We start from the raw sequence: 13394 nt of genomic DNA, 5'->3' as shown, positions 1-13394 counted from the left end.
ATTTTTACTATATCCTTATTACTTCTCTGGACCTTGAATGTGGTAATTTCGTTGCTTTCTATTAGAGATTTCATCAAAAATATATTAATTTGCATTTTGAGGATGAACAAAGGTCTTACAGGTTTGAAACGACATGATAGTGAGTAATAAATGACAGAAATTTCATTTTTGGGTGAACTAACCCTTTAAAGTTGGGTCAGTTGATTGGCCGTCAATGTTTTTATTGTTCATTAGCTGGAAAAAATCATTATGAAAGTGATTCCGATGATGATATCGCTCCCCTGTGCCGCCTTGTTATAACTTTGCTATTCTTTTAAATTTAGAACAATTTTTAAATATATATCTTTATTGTTGTTGTTACACTCTAAAAAATGCTGGGTTAAAAACAACCCAAGTTGGGTTGAAAATGGACAAACCCAGCAATTGGGTTGTTTTAACCCAGTGGTTGGGTTAAATGTTTGCCTAAAGTGCTGGGTAATTTTATTTAACTCAACTGTTGTATAAAAATTACTGTATTGCTTTCTTAAAATGAACCCAAAATATGCTGGAAATTAACATTTATTAATATGTTTAATAAATGAGCATTTATTAATAAGATAATGAATAATAAACAATAAACATTTATTAAATTGCTTATTAATAAATGTACACCTTTTGATTATTATTGTTGCCTCTAGTAATTATGTGTCTGATTTTTAATTTCTCACCTATTTTGGATTCATTTTAAGCCAGCCATATAGTCATCTTTAATCAGTAGTTGGGTTAAATAAAACTACCCAGCAGGTTGGGCAAACATTTAACCCAACCACTGGGTTAAAACAACCCAATTGCTGGGTTTGTCCATTTTCAACCCAACTTGCCAACTAACATTTTTAGAGTGCATAGTTATCCTTAGTGTGAATGGGCCTTTAAACAAGCTATAGGAAGTGTACGTTTGGGGTAAATGAGAGCCTACCATGCAGTTCAAATAGTGTAAATTAAAGGCATAATTCACCCCAAAATGAAAATGAAAATTCTTTATTTACTCATATAATTTTATATACAAACAACATTGGACCCCATGAAGAAAAAAAACAAAAAAAAAAACATTTTTTATAGAAATATCTTTTTATGTTCCACAGATGAAAGAAAGGTTTGGAATGACATGAGGGTGAGTAAATGATGGGAGAATTTTCATATCTTTAATATATTTTAATAGCTGTTAAGGCATCTCAAATGAAATATGAGATTGGAGAATACTATAATTGCATTCTCTCTGAAGTGAAGGCGCAAGCAGGATGTTCTGTAGGTGAAATTCAATATGGGCAAACCATTTTAGCCATCGAAGGAGTGAGGTGACGAATCATTTCTGTTCTGAATGGATGATTCAGAGCCAGAGGTGAATTATACAGGGGTTTGTTTGTATCTGTGCCTTTGATCCCCCTCTGATAGTCTCTACACCGCACAACATCTGTCACGCCGCATGCCACATTCGCTCACATAGAGCTTTAGGTGATGCTAGTGTATGGTTATTCCTGCCACACGGTCCACATGGGCATCCCCAACGCCAGTGCTCATTAGCAGGCAGGTGGCGTTAGAGTTTCGACTGGGGCCGAGACAAGAAATAGAACCTGGCAAACTGGGTTGTACGTCCGCATTGGGTAATCCCCGCCAGATTGCCAGGATATCAGAAGTGACATCACAAAGCCAACAAAAATTAGCATCCCTAATGGTCTGCCAGGCCAAACATTATTCTTCATGATGAGAAGCAGTCATGCCTGCCCAGGGCTCCTGATGATTTGGCCAAAAGCAGTGGAGGCCCCTAAGATCTCAGCTCCAGCCAAAACCAACAGGCTCTATTCTCCAACCCATGAAGACTGGTTGTACATTACCCCAAAGGAAGTTCCTGTGAAAAACCATCATATACTGCTGATGCCTTCAGATTCCAGAAGATCCTTGGAAATATCCTTCAAATGAGACTCTCACCTGGCACTTGACTACCAGTGAAAAACACCTTGACTAGATTTAGAAGCTAAAACCAAGAAAGATCAATGAGAGGAGAGGGGGAGAGTGGCAGATTTAATTAATTACTGCACATTAGAATGTTTGTTTACAAAAGTGAACAGTTACAAGGGGCCTGATGGTAATTAATTTAAAACGTACTTCCCCCTGTCCCTGCCTCGCGTCTGCAGCAGACATGGTAGTTTCATGGCAGGTAAGCCTACGTCTCATTGGATTTCCATCAATTGCTCAAAGGTGTGTTTGAAAACAAAGATGCATGGTACACAAATTAGCCTGAATGTTAACATGATTGCATATTAAGAAATCTAATTAGTATTCCAGGGAATCAAAAGGGAAGAGCTGCATGATGTTGTGATATTGCATATCTAAGAGGAAAGTTTCACCATTTTATTTTTCATTCTCTATAATATTTAAATGTAACTTAAGATTTTAAATAGATCTGTGAATTCTCTTTGTGACGATGACTTTATTTCACCAAAGATGTCACTGTGGTTGCATGTGTGTATGTTTTCATCTGTGGTCAGGAGGTCTCTCGAGGTCCCCCTCCAGGACAATGATGTATTTAAGTCCCCTAAGAGGTCAGATGGACTCTGTCCAGAACATCACCTGCAATCAATAGTGTTGGTAAACCAGGCTCAACTGAGTGGCCATGAAGACTCCCCTTATAAACACGCTCACAGAGAGGCCGGCATGGCCCATTGCTTTGCTAAAACCGCAACCAACATCCTGACACACACACACACACACACAACACATGCCACTACTCTGAAAACAAGTGTTGATGACAAAGAGAAGAAAAATAACAGCACCTCAGCGGTAAGTGGAGAGCCTCCAGGTGATGAAATCCTCTCCAAAGTGACACAAAATTGAAGCAAATTGACAGCCATGTGAATGTGTTTATAAATGCTAGTGGGTGGTACTGCCGTGAAGCAGTGAGCCCGCTGGAGTGAGGGCTGGGATTTTTTATTTTATTTTATTTTATTTTATTTTATTTTATTTTATTTTATTTTATTTTATTATTTTATTTTATTTTATTTTATTTTATTTTATTTTATTTTATTTTATTTTATTTTTTATTTTATTTTATTTTATTTTATTTTATTTTATTTTATTTTATTTTATTTTATTTTATTTTATTTTATTTTATTTTATTTTATTTTATTTTATTTTATTTTATTTTATTTTATTTTATTTTATTTTATTTTATTTTATTTTATTTTATTTTATTATTTAAAAAAAACATATAGTCTTCATAATGGCATTTAGCTTCATTATATTTGCTATTTTGATAGCTAAAATGTGCATAAATCTACATTATTTCTGTCAGTCTAATAAATAAGGAAAGTATATCAACAAACAATTGGTAACATACACTAAAAAATGCTGGGTTAAAAACAACCCAAGTTGGGTTGAAAATGGACAAACCCAGCAATTGGGTTGTTTTAACCCAGTGAATAGGTTGTTTTAACCCAGCGGTTGGGTTAAATGTTTGCCCAACCTGCTAGGTAGTTTTGTTTAACTTAACTATTGTTTAAAAAAATAAAAAAAAATTAAACCCAAAGTATATTGGAAATTAAAATGTATTAATATTTTTAATAAATAAACATTTATTAATATGTTTAATAAATGAACATTTATTAAAAGGTTTAATAATTAAACAATAAACATTTATTAAATTCCTTATTAATAAATGTTCACCTTTTGATTATTATTGTTGCCTCTAGTAATTATGTGTCTGATTTTTAATTTCCAATCTATTTTGGGTTCATTTTAAGCCAGCCATATAGTAATTTTTAAACAATAGTTGTGTTAAATAAAACTGCCCAGTATGTTGGGCAAACATTTAACCCAACCGTTGGGTTTTTCCATTTTCAACCCAACTTGGGTTGTTTTTAACTCAACAATTTTTAGAGTGTACTTAAAAACTTATTTGGTGTATTTGGTGGACAGTTTTACTTTTTTACATGTCTGTTTATTTATAGTATATCTACTTTGCCTGATTATAACAATTTCTGCTTTTTGTATTTTTATTTACCAGCAATACCCTTTGCATTCATCTTCACTCTGTCATAGCAAAGGTTGCGCATTCTCCTTAACGCACAGGTGAATTGGGTGCACTGCTTCAATCAAGGCTTCACTATTGGGTTTGAGAGTCATCTGAGCCCAGACAACAAAAGCAAACGCTACAGTGAGTGTCTCTACTGTAAGTGGCTTTTGAAGAATTGGCACAGTCATCTGGCGAACACCTCACATCTCTCACAAACAAATGAAGGCCTGGCGCTTCAAAGTGAGATTGATATCTCTCTCTGAACTTCAACCAGAATATTCTGAATATTGAGAGAGGTGCACTCCTCCCACGGGACCGCCGAGGCGCCTCTCTCCTCCCTCGTTCCGCCAAAGGGGGGGAAAAAGATTGCCCCTGTAGATCTTCCATGTTCATCAATATTCACTCATTCATCGTGAGCCATGGCAGCTGAAATTTGGCCTAGTATTGCTGAATGGATGACCCAGGGATCCACTTTGCTGCTATGAGGTTGTCTGGAATTGAAGTTTAGGATTAAAACAGAACAATACACAATTTTTATGAACTTTAGAGTCGTCTATATATTTTACGTTGTGACAGAAAACTTTTCAATTTGCTCTGCAAGTTCTTAAGAGTACCCAGCCATTTAATAAGATTAGAATAGATGTAGTATGGATGTATATACTTTGTTCTGCTTTCTGACTGTTTGCCAAATATACATTTTTTTTTCTTTTATTTTTTACTCTGAAATATTTTTCAGATACAATGGAGAAGGAAACTACTGCTATAATTCAATGTAAATGTAAACCATTATGTATTATTTACACCATATTTAAGCTGTATAGTATATAAAACTGTACAGTACAGTATTGAATTACTGTTATTAAAGAGGCCCTTGATTATGATTTCACTTTTTTAACTTTAGTTAGTGTGTAATGTTGCTGTTTGAGTATGAACAACATCTGCAAAGTTATGATGCCCAAAATTCAATGCAAAGGGAGATATTTTCTTTTACAGAAATTGCTTTTTAAGGACTACAACAAATGGCTGGTAGGGACTACAACAAGCTTCTTCCCAGTTTTGGTGATGTCACTGCCCCCGGAAACATGCAACAAAGGGGGCGAGGCCATTTTTGGCTGCTTCAGAGAAGAGGAAGAGTTGGTGGATTTGCACAAAAGATTAACATAACGGCACATGTCGATGAGTTGAATCAATTCCACAGCAACTAAATTATAAATTTATCCACTAACCATTCAGAAACATCCATATGCATTCTAAAATTTGAAACTTCTTCCTGAGTCTCTCCATCAGTGTCCAACTCCGGTTTGAACAATGTAAGACTGAACACCGTTATTGACGATCGGCATTTTGGCTGCATGAGATTCTCCAGCTTTGTTGTTGTTGAGCAACCACAAAGCGTGAGCTGTTAAAGCTCTTTTGGAAAGAGGGTGGGGAGCAGCAGGTCATTTCCATTTAAAGGGACACACACAAAAACGGCGTGTTTTTGCTCACACCCAAATAGGGGCAAATTTGAAAAGCTATAATAAATGATCTATGGGGTATTTTGAGCTGAAACTTCACAGACACATTCTGGGGACAATAGAGACTTACATTACATCTTGTGAAAAAGGGGCATAATAGGTCCCCTTTAAACTAAGCCTTGCAAAATGTACAAATTTCTATGCAGTTTCAATGTGCATGTAGAGAATGTAACACATATTCTATATACCATTTTATATGACAACACAAATGATCAAACTACATTTCTTTAGTATATAAAACTTCCACCAAAAAAATTAATCTTAATACAAGCAAAATGCATTGGCACACATTCAGGTTTGCTTCTATGCTAGTATGTCCACAGCTGTATGTCTCTATCAGTGCATTTTTTAGAGAACTCCTTAGTAGACAAATGAAGAGGGAAACACAGATGATGATGATGATGGTCATGACATACATCGTTGAACCACTTCAAGAGAAATACCAGCTTAAGGTGAGAATATCTTAGGATCCTTTAAAAACAATCTTATGTGAACTATACAGGATTAGAGATTACTGCAGGCAAAGAGTACCTTAATATTGTCTTGATTGTGGTAAATATTTTGCTACGAAGCACTGAAGTTGTATGATTTTGTTATAAACCAACAATATTTATTGTTTCAGACTGAATCCTGCGAATCCATACTCCAGGTAAAACACCACATTTTTAATTCCAGGTAAATTTCCATGTGAAAATTACTATGTATTCACTAGTAGTAAATGTATTATTAAATCACCACCGTTGATTTTCCAGATTTTCCAGAATGCAATGTCTACATGCGTGCATGTTATAATCTTGGTAACGGACAACAAAAACTACTCTATAATGATCTCCCTTCAGAGGTAAATCAATAATTGCAGAGCTACAAAAGAGTGTTTTGTCCTAAAATGGTAATTAGCACGGGTCTTGACCTCCCTCATGGCATCTCTCAGTCGCCCATCTGAGAGCCAGGGCATGTCCAGAGCTGACACTTAATGACGCTAACATTACACACTCGCTGAACATTGTCGGGCTTTTGTCTTCATTCACATCGAAATGAAGTTCTTGGGGCCCACGTTTATCAATCATGGTGGGGCTCCAGCTGTTCGCCAGTCTTTGGCCCGACTTCAACAGCCGCGCTTACAAATTGTCTCTGAATAGTGTGGAGCTCTGCCTCCCCACCCTTCCACCCCCTTTTTGTCACTGTCTCCTGACAAATGTTCCACTGCAGCTTTTCCCAGACATGGCCGACCCTACCTTCTGCTCCTCGCCATTCAGAGGGGGGTTCTGGCCTCATGTTCCTCTCACAAGATGAGCATGGTAATCTACAATGGTAGCCATTCAGACTGTTACTTAAATGCGTAGTGTTATGATGTCGTGGCGTGATTTTTGTCTTGGGTATCAAGAATGACATCGAAAGAGAACATAAGTCATCTTTATTAATATAGCACTTTATACAATACAGATGTCGATACAGATTTCAGTTTCAAAGCAGCTTCACACACTGTAAAAAATAATTGTTGGTTTAACTTAAATTAAGTTACCCGGTTGAGTTCATTGAAATTAAAAATTTGAGTTAATACAATGAAGACGATTGGTTTAATCAACAGAAACTCAAAATATTATGTTATCTGAACCACATTAATTATTGAAGTTGATTTGACAAAAGAAAAAATGTTGATAAATCATGAAAAATATTTTTTTTACAGTACAGTAAGAAACAGAAAAATAATGACCAATAGTGCAAACTTCATCAAATATGAGACAAATTAAAATTCTGCTGTAAAGCAGCTCTACAGAAGAGTGTCATTATTCAGTTCAAGTCAGTTCATGTTGATTCAGTCAGTTTGATAATTGTATTATGAAGTACGTTCAACTCAGCTATAAGCAGAAGACAATAGTGTCGTTATTCAGTTTGAGTCAGTTCAATGTTGATTCAATTCAGATCAATAACTGTGTCGATGTTGCAAAATTTGACAATTATGAAACAAAGTAAGATCTTATGAAATGACAAAAAAGTGACAGATCTGATGGAGATACTCAAAATGAAGTATTCATAATGGCTGATGCATTAATTATGAATTGCTTGACGAGATGTGTTTATCTCTCTCTAGATCTCCTGCTACCTGATATCCTACTCCTGCTTCCATCAAACACTTCTCTCGAGTTAGGCTGGCAAAGCACAAAACAAAAGAAAACAAAAATCAACATGGGTGAAGAGATGCGGCTGCCTCAGAGGGCTGAATGACTGATACAGTTTCTCTTTCACTGTGCTTTGAAAAGTGAAATAATTAAGATAGATGGGCAGATGAATTAGTTGTCTTCCAAGGTCAAACGCTGATTGCCTTATTACTCTATTACTCCACTGTTGTGAAACTGTTACCGCTGACACTTTTTCATGATATTCTTTACATCCACAAAAGAGAAGGAATGAGTGAAGGAGTGAGAGAGATACAAATTGATTGTTTGGCGGCCAAATCAGTCATAGTCATCTTGGGTGGAAGGATTAATGGGTCTGATGGCTGTTGCAGGTTCAGGCAGGGAGACGGGCAGAAAACAAGAGAAATTGGTTTGGGCCCCCGGGAGCTGAATCGATGTGAGTAGCATGTAAGCAGTGCACTGTTGTTTTGTGTGTGTGGAATGAGAGAGAGATATAAGGCTGTGACACATTAGTTTTTTTTTTTTTTTTTTAATAAAACGTATTATAAAACAATTGTTCTACAATAACACTAAATTAAAGCAATATTTTGGGTTCAACAGAATAGGTGACAATTTTGATTACTGTACATTGAAAATTAATTTCCACTATTGTTCCTAAAAACAAACAAAACAGGTTTATGTTGAAAGCGCCTACAGAAGTAAAGGGGGACTGGTTTTTTTTTTGGAGGAAATGTGAAGCTTATCATTTTTATAAAAACATTTACATAAATTCCTCTGTTAAAATGTGTTTATTATTTGATCTGTGAAATTGTTTTTGTCGTTATTATGGTCATTTTAGGATTTTAGGCATTACGTTGGCATGGCAATATTCATGTAAAGTGAGTATGATTGAATTTTAAATGACAACCTTTCCCCCAATCCCTAATTTTTGTGCAATAAAATGTTCTTTGGATGATTCTGATGTGTTTTTCTCAGCTCCTGATTTCCTCAAGTCTTCCTGAAATGGGCCCAAGGAGGTTAGCAGCTGTGACAAAAATCAAAATCCATTTTCTGTGGCCAAATGTAATGAGGACCCAAATGGTGGATGTTCCATTCATCTCTCTGGCCTGTCTGAGCACTCTTAGGCCACAGGCAGCAGGGTTGTGAAGGCAGGTGTGAAAGCTGCGGGGAGTCTTATGAGCAACCCCATGATGCTCTATGTACAGGCATGGCATTTTGGCTAGTGTTTTTTATTGGATATATAGTTATTTTATATATCTATTTTTATTAAATCACCACATCAATCCATGTGTGTGCAAGATAAATCTTTCTGGTTAGAGGTCCATCTAATCAGGCATCACAACATAAACTCTATTCTAGCTTCAGGAGTGGGCCGTTGTTCCTTTTGAAATTGTTCCTATTTGTGGACAAAATAGGGTTTGCTTCGCATACTGAAAAACAGCAGATGAAAATTGCTCCAGGATTATGACTGAGAGCCCCTCTTCAATCTTCAGAAAGCCCACCCACGCAAAATCTGGCTGAGCAATTCACTATGGTGAAGTTAGACCTTTTATCAGAATATATTTCTCTCCCTCACAACCGAATTCATGTAAAATTAATCAACTCCCCACTGTAATTCCAAATATTTGCCACATGGAGTGATTGGGGTCAACGGCTCAGTTCGACATCAGGAGAGCGCAAACTCCCCATCATGATTGATTGCCAGCATAGTCGCACATATTATTATGAAATGAGTTTCTTAGCTTTGAATCTGTTGGTTATGAACTGCTGTTTAAGGCAATTTTCAGTGAGGCAAGCGTGGAGTCATGAAGGCTTCATGATGTCATTTTGGAACTCTCACCTGGTTAATCTGGAAGAACTCTTGTTACAATGGTGATAAAATATCCCTGAACTACAGGAGATTTCTGCCGGTGATTTGTATTTAGACTGAACGCTCGGGACTCTCACTGAGCACCAGTCAAGGCTCGTTATTCCCTCGGATAAACAGGCAGGTCAATCATAGACCACCAAGCCAATCCCTAATTCCTCTGTTTTATGTTTTTTTTTTTAATACATTTTTTTTGGTGCCATATTTATGTTGTAATCTTCATCACCATGATTTTGCTTGGCAGTCATAAATCATAATTGCAAAGACTATAGAGGCACCAATTTACTTGCGGATAATAAGGTCTTTGTATTTATAGCTACGCTGGCAGTATATTTTATGGTTATGATCATGTGCATTACACCAGTTCATTACAATCAGCATTAGCTTGAGCTTTTTAATAGAATAAGAAGAGTGCCAAATGCCTGTCTATTTTAACCTGCCTTTCTAATAGCCATATGAGTCTGATAACTAAGCAAAGAGCTTGGCGGTAATGAGTCATGTGACACCTCATGGGGTTTTCCATAACTATTTGAGTAAATGTTCGCTCTCCACCAACAATTCCCTTTGATGACCCATTAGATATTATGGGGCAGCCTGCTGTGAGCTCCATAGTCATGATCTTACCAAATTTGTGTTTAATGCCCAAGAGACAAACAATAACTAGATTTTAAAAACTTCCTGACATTATCTCTCATGTGAAAGTCTAACAAGTTTTGTTGTGAGTGACACTTAATTTTTAGATATTAGCAATATTGTTGTTGCTACTGGGAAAACCCCCCACAAGGAAACGGTGAAGGAAAAAAAAAAAAAAAAAACAGCAGGATATATGACACCCCAATGCTTTTAATCTTTTTTTTTTTTTTTTTTCATTTTACTTTTGGTATTTTACTTTATACAATAGATATTTCAATTTATTTTTATATTGTATTTATGTTTAGATATAATTATTATATTTACATTTAAACAGTTACCATATTTTTCAAATATATTCCTCTTATTTCATATTTCCAAATGTTGTGGAGGCTACTCATATCCTCATGACACCTATTGGAAGGAAAGAGAGAGAGAGAGAGAGTCCTTCTCCTTTTGTTTTGAGATGTATTTGTTTCATTGAAGCTTTTGCCACTGAAGCCTGATCAACTTCCATTGCAGATGCTTGTCAGCTGAGGAATATATAAAGATAAATGGTATTATGTTAAATTCCACTTAATGACAAATTTTTAATTTTCTGAACACGGTCATTTTCTGGCTTGTGAATCAAGTGTAAGGAGCTAATTACGTGAGGATCTGAGCAAAAATAACTCCTCATCTCAAGGATAATGGAAGAGAAATGTTGTAGATTAATGGCACTATTTATCTTTTTTAAATTTCTATCTTTCTCTGGTGATAGCTGTGCTCCCCAAGGAAAATATTCATAAAATGAAATTGAAGTCGTAACTTAATAGGTTATTAAAATTTTTGAGCGCATATCACTTCTTCTTTCGCTGCGCTGTAAATTTAAATTGAAGTTTGTGGCGTTCGGAGTCACCAGCAGAGTTTTTTATGATGGCACAATAGAGGGGGAACATGCATCTTTGTCAGGAGGTATTTGCTATTCTAATTTTATGGCAGGCCAGATTATCAAAAAGGAATGTCATGGCGCGGGCTGCTGACAACACCTCAGCCTTCAGCCATGTGTTTCCATTAGGGGACTGAGCCGTCCAGGGGTTTGTTCGTCCCATTATTTTCCATTTCTGTCTTTTATCTTGATTTAAAGTGAGGCTCACTGCATATTCCTGTGCTGTCATTTCCTTTCCTCTGCCAGAGCCTGAGATTGGGCAGCACAGGGCGCCTCAGCACAGGGACTCGCTCTCTCTCCAGGGGCCGTGTGTAGAGCGATTCAAGGTGGAATATCTTTAGCCCTCCTGTATGTTTGGAAACAGTGTGCGAATGAGAGATGGTGATGGAAAGAGAGAGGGGCCATCATCACCGCTCTGGCGTTTTTCCTCAAGGTCAGGGGGCCAAATTTATTTATTTCCCTGAAAGTTACGATGAAATTTTACTGACTACTTTGCAGTAATGATGAGGGACATCAGCAGCCATAAATTTCTCTTGCCATTTCTTCGCCAATGATGAACCATTTTTTATTTAGCCTTCAAGGACGTTACTAGGTATTTGTATGGAAGCCGTGTTATATGTAATGATATCCATTTCATAGTGTCATATAACCCGGTGGAAAAAAATTAAAAGTAAAACTGACTACTGGGGTGCATGGTATTCATATTCATCTGGAGCTATTGTAATAAATAGTAAATGTCAGACACATTTTCTGACGTCCTTGCAACTAAAATGCTTGTTTTTGCTCTCTCTCTTCCCGGATTTTAAATAGTTAGTTATTTTTTAGGAGCAAAAATCCAAATGTATGGAGCACCGGACATGACATGCAGGAAAAAATAGTAAGCTAAATCATGTGCACGATTTACTAATTTGTTCCCTCGATTTTATAAATCATGGGCATGATTTATAAATCGAGGGAACAATTTTTTTTTTTCTTGCATGTCATGTGTGGTGCTCCGTACAAATGCAATTAATAAAAAAAAAAAAAAAAAAAAAAAAAAAAAAATATATATATATATATATATATATATATATATATATATATATATATATATATCTCAAAGGAGTGTCCCAGCAGTAAATATGGCTTAACAATATCATCAACTTATTTATTTATTTTTCAGCTCCTCCAGAAATCCAGATATTTCCGTAATCTAAAGGTCAAGTAATTAGCATAACATCATGATGTCTTTTATTGATTGGCTATTTAAAATCCCATTGTGGTCCTGGGAGTAATGTTAATGGGTAGAAGCCACACCTCTTTATTGCCTCTATTATGATATCCCATGAGCCCTTGTGGATATTCCTCAGTGGGCACTCTTTTGTAGTTCATTAATGGTCAATTACTTAGAGCTCATGGGCCCCACTGTGTCATCAACAGCGACACCATCCAACCCTCTTACCAATCCCCGCTGCCTCCTAAACAAATAATAGAAAACCTTTCAGTGCGCAAAGGCTAGAATCACCGCCTCTTAACCAGACGATGCCGGAAAACCTGAATGTTCCTGGTCCCCTGTTATTTGAAAATTAATACCATTTTGTTTCTCAATTTCAGGACGTTCAGTGTACATTTGTCATCTGAGAGATAGCAGCCTCCATTGTTCCCCCAAGGATATTTTCCCTCTTTTTTCCCCCCTCAGTCTCTACTTAGAGATTCTGCATGCTGAAAGCTTAAAGTAGAACATATTGGAATGTTCAGACAATCCTGACCTGTTTATGCAAGCAGAGTTGATAGGTTGTCAGGCCCCCAGCGAGAGGGCCCAGAATGAGGCGAGCTATCCTTTAAACTGCCTGCCTGATATTTGTGGATAATAAAAGAAATAAATCAGACAATAGGCCTGAATATTTTATTTGTTATCCATATTCCTTATGGGCAAAAATGATACAGAAATGTAAAAACAGCAATTTCGCCCTGGCCCCTGACGGAATTGTAACACAGCTGCTGCTGTTTTCATGTCTAAAGACAAAGTGCATTCTTGCCACTCGGCTAGCTTGTGCTATATGTGCTATAACTCTATTCAGCAGGCTGTTATCGTGTTTTGTAATGGGGCAATGGCTACCCCTTTACGCACATCTCCTCCTTCAGCCTCCTAGAATTTCATCCTTTTCTTTTCATGTCCTTTCTTACAGTGGTTGACTGTTTTGTATATGTCAGTATCTTAGTATCACCTGTAAACACGAACCTGAGGCCTAGCCGGGTCACGCTGACCAAAGTCCGTAGCCTATTG

The sequence above is a fragment of the Chanodichthys erythropterus genome, chromosome 5 (assembly GCF_024489055.1).
Source record: "Chanodichthys erythropterus isolate Z2021 chromosome 5, ASM2448905v1, whole genome shotgun sequence".
Taxonomy (NCBI): Eukaryota; Metazoa; Chordata; class Actinopteri; order Cypriniformes; family Xenocyprididae; genus Chanodichthys; species Chanodichthys erythropterus.
The sequence above is the reverse complement of the archived record's forward strand: the minus strand, read 5'-3'. Positions refer to the sequence as shown.